Source organism: Nannospalax galili, unplaced genomic scaffold, assembly GCF_000622305.1.
Source record: "Nannospalax galili isolate Female #2095 unplaced genomic scaffold, S.galili_v1.0 scaffold1237, whole genome shotgun sequence".
In the NCBI taxonomy this organism is placed as follows: Eukaryota; Metazoa; Chordata; class Mammalia; order Rodentia; family Spalacidae; genus Nannospalax; species Nannospalax galili.
This window is the reverse complement of record NW_008339764.1, coordinates 10774-20083: the sequence shown is the minus strand read 5'-3', so window position 1 is coordinate 20083 and position 9310 is coordinate 10774. Positions and strand designations below refer to the sequence as shown.

The 9310-nt window shown below is 42.3% G+C and overlaps 1 pseudogene; it reads left to right on the top strand.

Annotated features, from left to right (window-relative positions):
- LOC103735316 overlaps positions 1-9310 on the top strand; it is a 43779-nt pseudogene that overhangs the window by 28278 nt on the left and 6191 nt on the right.

Below are 9310 nucleotides of genomic sequence, written 5' to 3'. Positions count from 1 at the left end.
TTGTCTCAGTCATGCTGGCAATGGTTGTGGGTAACATTTTCCGTGTCCTAAGAAATGATTGTATTGAAGTCCAAAGTAGGTAAGTAAATTGGAATCTTGATTTTCAGAAATTGCTGTTATTTTGTTCAAGCTAATGTAAATCCATTCATTTGAATTTATAGCAAGAACAGAGTAAATGGCTTCATTTTATTGCAGATACGTCAGTACATTGAGAGCTGAGTGGAGGAGTGCATTTTTTCTCATGTGCTTGTGTATATGCAGTGTTAAACTATGCACACCACAGATATCACACTTTTAACCATTTTAAGTATATAATCCATGATATCAAGTATGTTATGCAACTCTGTCCATAATCCAACTGTAGAATGGCTTTTCATTTTCCCCAGTGGAATCCTGTAGGTATCAAAGGAATCTCTCCATATTCACCTATCCAGCTTCTGGAAATCACTATTCTCCCTTGTCTTTGAATATGACTAAGGTATTTGTTGTTGTTGTTTTGTTTGGACTGGATTACCTTCCCTAGCAGAGTGTACTCTGGGGTCATCAAAGTGTGGCATGTGTGGGAATTTCTTTTTAAAGCAGAATAATAGTCCATTATATGTATGTCCTGTGTTTTGCTTATCCATTCTTCTTTTGATGGAAATGTGGGTTGCTTTCACCTTTTGGCTTTATAAAAAATGTGCTATGAGTGTGTGAATCTATCTGTTTCAGTCCCTGATTTGTGTCTTTTAAGTTAGAATCCCAGAATTTCCAAATCACATGGCCACTGTTTTAGTTATTTGAGAAACTGGCTTACTGCTCCATCTGTATTATTTTATATTCTTACCAGGAGCACACAAGGATTCCAATTTCTCCACATCCCAACCCAAACGTGTGTGTTTTTTTCTTGGTTTAAATAAGATATCCAACATAAACAAAACACAAAGAAATGAAATGGCTAATGAAGTAATGTCCCATTTTAAAATTGGATTATTTCATTTTCATTTTTATTATGCACACGTGTGTGCCCTTGCACATGTGTTGTGTGCATGCAAATCCCCCAGCATGCATGTGGAGATTGAAGGACAGGTCATGGGAGTCACTTCTCTCATTTTTCCAGGAGAATTCTGGCGATGAACACGGGTCTCTGGCTTGGCAGCAGGCTTCTCTACCTGCTGAGCCATCGTGCACTGACCGTTCATTTTTTTCTTGTCGTTGGGTTGGAGTTATTTTTATTCCTGAGGTACAAATCCCTCACTGGATGCTTGACTCACATATGTTTTCCCCTCTGTGTGTTGGCTTTTCATTCTCTTGATAGTGCCCTTGATGCATAAATGTTTCTAGGCCATTCTTTTGTTGATTTGGCACCAGTTTTATTGAGTATGTATTTGGTTTGTTTGAATGTGAGTGAGGAGTAATGCTTTTCCTGACTGTCATACTGACGTCACTTTCGTGATCTTAGCTAGTTTTAGTCACAGAGTGTCCTTAAAGATAGCCTTTCATGTTAGGACTTTTTAGTCATGTTGAAAACATAGGTTCTCAGCAGCATCACAAGCTCCCCCCTTGGTGTCTACAGCCTCAGGGTATCCCCCAGGGGCCTGAGAGGCTTGATATATTATCTCCATTTATTACTAAGGAACTTGGAGGAAACTTACATTGAGTGTATTTCAGTGGTATATGTATGTATGTTTGTAGGAGTCACATGCACATGTGCGTTGGGTGTACACATGCATATATGTGAATGCTAGAAGTCAATATCAGGTGCTTTCATCCCTCTCCACCTTATTTTTTATTATTATTTTTACTTTATGTATATGAGTGTATTGCCTGCATGAATGTAAGTGCATTCACGTCGTGCTAAGCCAGTGGAGGTCAGAAGAGGGTGTTGGATTCCCCTGGAACTGGAGTTATGGGTGGTGGTCAGCTGCCATGTGGGTGCCGGGAGTCAAACCTGAGTTCTCTGCAAGAGCAGTCAGTGCTCTTAACCACTGAGCCATCTCTCTAGCCCCTCACCTTTCTTTTTTTCTTTTTAAGGCATAGTGTTCTAGTTTGCTTCTCAATTGCTGTGACAAAATACTTTGATCAATACTAACTTAGGGAGCAAAGGGTTTATTTGGTTCACATCTCCAGGTCACAGTTTATCGCTGAGGGAGCCCAGTGCAGGAACCTGGAGGCAGGAGCTGAAGCGTAGTCCATGCAGGAACGCTGTTTGTTGGCTTTCTCCCCTGGCCCCTGCTCCACCTGCTTTCTTATACAACATAGGCCTAATGGCCTAGGGGTGGCACTGCCCATGTGGACCGGACCCTCCTACATCACTCAATAATCAAGAAGATACCCCACAGACATGGCCACAGGCCAGTCCAGCGGAGGCAATTCACCAATTGTGTCTCCCTCTACCCAGGTGTGTCAAGTTGAAAACTAAAGCTATCCAACAAACAGGATCTCTCGTTGAACCTAGAGCTCATTGATTTGATTAGGCTGGCTGGTCAATGAGCTCCAAGCATCTGCCTCCCTTGTATGTGGCATGGCAGACAGTGAAGCCATCTGCCCACCCCCATGAATCTACTTCGATGTCTAACCTAGAGCTCATTGATTTGGTTAGGCTGGCTGGTCAATGAGCTCCAAGCATCTGCCTCCCTTGCATGTGGCATGGCAGACAGGTAAACCATCTACCCACCCCCATCAATCTACTTTGATGTCTGGAAAACGCTGATTAATCTTGAAAGAAAGAATAAGAACAAATATCAGTTCTTCACTTCTGTGAACTTTCTTCTGTGTGGAGCAGATGTTGCTGTCCAGTGAGATGATGACGGCAGATTTCCATTTTGGTCTCTTTTCCTTCTCCGTTTCCCTTTCCTTCCCCTCACCTCGCCCCTGCTTTCCATTTTCTCTCTCCTCCCTTTTTTCTCTCTCCTCCCTCCACGCTTCTCTCCTTCATCTCTTTACCTTTTTCCTCCTCTTCTCTTCCCTCTCATTCCGTTCCTTTCTCCTGTTTCTCTTCTCTCCTTTCCCCTCTTCCTTCCCTCTCCCTCTGCTCTTTTATCTCCTGCTCCCAGGTCCCTTACTGAACCTGGAACTCGCTGTTTGGCCAGACTAGTGAGTCAACATCCAGGGTCCGCCCATCTGCCTCCGAGTGGGTTTTCTAGCGGTGCCACCATGGCAGGCTTTTTACACGGGTGCTGGAGATCGAACTCAGTCTTCATGTTGCCCAGCCGTCATTTTACCCACTGAGCTGCTCCCCACCTCCTCATTCCCTTTTTTCTTTCTGTTTTTGGCCTTTTGATGCAGGGTCTGGTTGTTGTTCTGGAACTCGCTATGTAGCCTCTGGTGTGACCTTTTCTTTTGTTTTTTTAATCTTTAGGGTTTTTTAAAAATATTATTTTTATTTTATGTGTGTGAGTGTAGTACCTGCACGTATGTGAGTGCACCCAAGTCGTGCAATGCAGTGCCGCAGAGGTCAGAAGAGGGCTTGGGATTCCCCTGGAACTGGAGTTAAGGACTGAACCTAGCCTCCATGTGGGTGCTGGGAATTTAACCTGGGTCCTCTGCAAGAGTAGTCAGTGCTCTTAACCGCTGAGCCATCTGTTCAGCCCCTACCTTTTGGGTTTTATCTGGCCTTTCCCTCAGTAGATTGTAAAACAAAACAATTTTCTCTTTAATGCTGGTTGAGCCTCCAAAAGGATCCCTCCTCTTTGGGGATAACTAGATACCCATCATCTGCTTATGTGAAAGGAGTTACTGACCCTGACCTTACACTTTGTAGTGAGTCTTCTAAATACTTGCAATGAGTAGTATCTACTGGACTGTAGATACTGAGCCCCTAGCATACCATTTGTCTTAGAGGAAACTGATATATGTGTCTAGGACATAGATAACTGCAGAGGGCCTTTCATTCTCTTTCTTCCTGCTTACCATCCCCTGTCACACAAACACAAATTGTTTCTTCATAAATATGTCTTGAGCAATGTGTAGTGGTTCTTGCCTTTATCCCCAGAACTCAGGAGGCAAAGAGGCAAGTGGATCCCTGAGATAAAGGCCAATCTAGTCAACATGGTGTGCTCAGGCCTTCTGGGGCTACAGGGAGACCATGATTAAAAAAACAGCAAAAAAAATTAAATAAATAAACATGACTTGAGCCATGTCTGGTGGTCCATACCTTTATTCCCTGCACTGCGGAGGCAGAGGCAAGCAGATCCCTGAGATCAAGGCCAGTCTAGTCTACATGGTAAGTTCAGGCCTGCAGGGGCTACAGGGAGACCGTGATTCAAAAAACAAAAAAATTAAATAAGTAAACATGACTTATTTACTTTTCTGAACACTCTGGATACCATGTAGGAAGCTGGCTGACCTGCTTTAGGGATAATTATCAAGCTTTGCTGATGATTCTGTAGTAGATGACTGTAACAGGCTGCTAGATGGAGGAGCTGCCTCGTAAAAGAGACGACTCTGCTGTTTCTTCTCTTATAAAGACACAGATCTCACCATCGGTGTTTTCCTCTCATGACCTCACTTAAAACTAACTCCAAAAAGATATACATCCCAGCATATCACATTGTGAGTCATTATCTAAGTGTTGGATTTCAGAGAACACAGCAACCATTTTCTGTTCTCTCCTCGCAGAGCCAGCTTGCTCTATGTGCTGACGTTCTTCCAGTGTATCACAAGTGTGTTAGGGGCGCGCTTTGTGATGGAGGCAAAGCGCTTTCTGTGAGTATCTCTGCTCCAGGGGTAGGCATCAGGGGTTGGTGATCAAATTGGGCACATTCAGATTTGGGCCTAGGATGTGATCTCGTGGATTATTAGTGGGTTTTCCTTTTTCATTTTTTATTTGTTTATATGGAAAAATATAAATTTTGTGTTAATTATGTACATCATGAGTTTTTGAAGAATGTATAGAGATTACTGATACGGAGAAAAAGAAGTCATGGGCTGGATGGGAAATCAAGACCATGTGATACTTGCTACACAGGGAAAGTTTCAAAGTTGAGCCTTGATCGGCAATCCCAGTCCTACAGAGACAGCATCAGTAAAGGGGCTAAAAAAGTATCTTTACTTTTTAGCAAATAACACGTTCACGATAATTTTCCAAAAGAAAAATTGCAGGAGCTTGATAGAAATTTAAGTGTAGTAGGTTTAGAAGAAAGTTGAATCTGGAGAGATAAATTGACTGTGAATAAGAATAAATTTAGCCCTCTTGAATGGAGGGGTGGAAAGAACCAGAGGGGGAGTTTTCAATAAAGATCTGTTTTATCTCTTGTGAAAATGGAAGAATTTCTTCCCCTGCGCTTGGGACTTGACACTTTTGAAATCATAAGAGATTTTTCAGTAAGGAAGTACATCCCAAGAAAAGAATGATCAGAGAGTGGGGCTGAGGATAGACCTTAGTGCTTGCTTAGCATGCATGAAACCCTGAGTTAAGTCCACAGTACCACATAAACCCAGGCATGGTTGCATGCCTATAATCCCACACTCAGGAGATAGAGCAGGAAGATGGCCAGTTTGACAGCATAGGGTATTCAAGGCCAACCTGGACCACAGACCCTGTCTCAAAAAAAAAAAAAAAAAAAAAAAAGAATTAATCAGAAAGGCAGTGGCTGAGACAAAGTGGCTGAGACAAAGCTGTCAGGACGATTAGGATGTAGGAGCTGACAGGATTGTGTGTTTGTAAAGTGTGATCATGGAAGGAAGCATTCTCTTTCTGTAAAGTCAGAGCAGCAGAAGTAAAGTCTGTAGTGACCTGGAGCTGCAGTGCAGTTTCAGGAATATGACAGTGTCACCTTCTTCATAAGAGGTGAGAGGAGAAAAGCCTCTGTGATCACTGACTGACATGAACCCCTGAAGAGCGCTCTTTAGAGAGCCAAGTCAGAGGAGCAGAGTCACTGAGGAGAGGGATGACATCAGGCTCCGTTTCCCTGGGGTCTGTCCTGTGGCCAGAGTGGACGACACAGGAGAGATTTCTATCATGAGAGAGGAAAACTGTGAGAGTGTCATGAGGCCGATAACCCTGGGATATTGGCCTCTGAGATGGGGAAGGACATGGGTTCAGCCTTGGGCCTGAGGGGCACTGTGCTGTTGGACCCCTGGTGGCAGCAGAAGTCAGTGCAGCTGGAGTCTCATCTGTGCCTTCTACACTAATCTAGGATGCAAGATGTGGATTTTTTTTTTTTTCTGTAGACACGAGCATACCAGTGGATACTACAGAGAGTTACCGTATTTCTTTGGAAAATTGGTATCTGAGTTGGTCCCCAGGAGGTTGTTCCCAAGTATTTTATTTACTATTATATCATACAGCATAGCAGGTAAGTACCTAGATAGAAAGATTTGTCTTCAGTCTTGGGTATGAGGTGAAGTGTGTTTTGGTTCATACAGCTGTCACGGAGGCCCACAGCAGGTCCCACTGTGCACTCTGAAGCAGCTGTCCACTGTGGGTATTGTCACCAGGATGTGTTCCCAGCAGAACTAAAAAGCTTTATGAAACTGTGTTTTTACTGGAAGACTCTTATACAAACATAGAAATAGCTTATAAGTCTGTCTGAGATTGTGCTATGTATTATATAAAAATATAGAAATAACATAAACCATTTGTAATCATTTAAAAAAATTTAAATAACTACATGATTAGAAGAAGCATTTCACTACAGCTTTAACATATTCAGTAATACACTCCAGAGCAAGAGTGCATCTCTTTCACAAGTGGCTGTAAGTTTCTATATATTTTTATCGAACTTTTTAAAATTTCATGCAACATTACCCACTCAAATCCAGACCCCATTCCCCTTCCATGCATCCTGTATCCCCCAAACCAAACCTTATACACCCTCCCATACAGGAGCAAGAATATTTATATCTTTATATTTAATATTTCTCTGTTTCAATGTATGTATCTCTATATAAAAACTAAACATAGAAAAGTAGACAGTATCTCACATATATGGACATATGTGCCTAAAAACAAACACATTGGGATTGAGGTTGTTAGTATACTGTGAGGAGTTATTTGGAAGATGTGCACAGATACACTCGTGTACTGTGCTCGGGTTTCACCCTTGATTCATTGCATCAGAAGTTCTGTACATTGCACACACACACACACACACACACACACACACACACTCCCGAAATACCTATTGAGAACATGTTCTGGGCTAAGAAGCATCTTATGATAAAGCACAGCATTTCATTTTAAAAATAAGAAGTGAGTTAGTTGTTAAGAATTAGGCATTTGGACTGGTGGAATGGCTCAGAAGATAAATGTATTTGCTGTGCAAGACTGATGATCTGAGTTTTGACCCCAGAACCCACAGCCAAAGAGAGAGAAGCACTTCAGAAAATTGTCCTCTGACCTTCACAGTCATGCCATGGCGCATGCTCACCTGCAAACACGCGCTCGCGCGCACACACACACACACACACACACACACACACACACACCAACCACGTACATTTTTAAAAATTATTAGGCATGGAATTCAGATTTCCCAGACTCCTACCTTGTGTTCCTCTGACTGTTCTATGACTCATACCATTAGCTCGCTGTTCCATTGCAGTTATGTGGTGATTTGCCTAGAGGAAAACTAAATTCAAAGGTACCTTTCCTGCTCCTAGATGTTAAAGCCATTGCAAAGCTGTTTAACTCTGATCCCAGTTTCTTCACTAATGTAGTTACATAAAGCAGTAAGGAGTGTGGAAATGAATGTTCTCTATTCATGAGTGTCCTGTGAAAGCAGGCCAAAGAGATTTGGCGAGTTGTGTTGCTTGTAGCTCTCCATGTCAGGAGCTCATAAATTGTTCATAATTACACATAAAGGAAAAGATGATTTTGCAGCAAGTGCAAAAGTAAAACCATATGATTGGGCTAGAAAGATGGCTCAGTGGCTAAGAGCACTTTCTGCTCTTCCAGAGGACCTGGGTTTGGTTCCCATCACTCACTTAGGACAGCTTACAACAGCCTTTTTAACAGAGCTTACCACTGCCTCTAACTACAGCTCCAGGGAATCTGGCACCCTGTTCTGGCCTCTGAGGGCATCCATACACACAGGGCACACACTCTAACAGATATATAAAGTAAATAATCATTTTTTTGGGACAGGGTCTCACTATGTAGCCCTAGCTGGTCTGGAACGCAGAGATCTACCTGCCCCTACTTTCCAGGTGCTGAGATTAAAATAATGTGCCATCATTCCCGACAAAATAAATCTTAATTTAAACCTATATAATAACTTTATGCAAACACGTGGAAGCAATGAAATTGGGAACGAAGAGTAGTTGGGTGATTGTGAAACTCCTATTGTTTTCTCAGATTATCAAAGTATTGTTTGAACAAGTAGACAATTTCCTTGACATAGGCTTCTGACCCTTTCTTTGTTCCTTCTAAGGAGTGATAACAGGGGTGAAGGGTTCCTTCACCATGGTGTTTACTGTCCTGATGTTGGATTATTCTGCCAGCTCCTTGACATTGTCTGTAGGAACAGGAGAGAATGCACTGACGGTACCAACACTGATTGTGGACCTCTATTTTCGGTTCATGCTGGTGAGTATAAACTCTGCTTTTTTAAGAGGAAAATTTTCCTTGTGTTCCTATCTGTGGGTGGAAAATCTGCTTTGAGGGTTCTGTACATAGGGCATGAGGCAACATGCTTAAATCTTGTATTGTATAGTCTGTAGCACAGAAGGCACTGCCTTTCTTCCTGGCTTTTTTTCTTTTTTTTTCTTTTTTGCTATTACTCTAAACTTGGTTCTATTAATGAGCTCTTAAAAGACATTTCTTGGAGAGACATATTACAAAACCAATAAATAGGAAGTTCAAAACCCAAAGAAGTATGATTGGCTGATTCCCTCGCATAAGAACAGGTCATCTGCCTTCCTTCGTGCTCCTGTTAGAGAACACTCTGTAGCTAGACCAGAGCTGAAGTTTGGTTAGGCTCACTGCTCTCCAAGGGGAAACAAAGCTCAGGAGAAGTAAACAGTGGGGAGCAATGTGGGTGCTAGGAATGGAATCCAGGTCTTCTGCAAGAACAGCCAGCGCTCTTAACCACTGAGCCATCTCTCTAGCCCCTAACTTTAATTTTTTATTGCTTTAATAATTTCATCTGAGCTGGACATAGTGGTACACATCATTAATCCCAATACTCAGGTAGAGTACGGTGGATCTCTCTGAGACAGAGCCCAGCCTGATCTACACAGGGATTTCCGGGAAACCCCGTCTCAAAAGAGACCAAAAGAAAAACAAAAAACAAAAAACAATGTGTTTGATCACGTTCACCCACCCAATTATGAGTCCTCGTCCCCCCCCCCCCCTTTTTTTTTTCACACTTTCTTTGGTTGTTTTTTT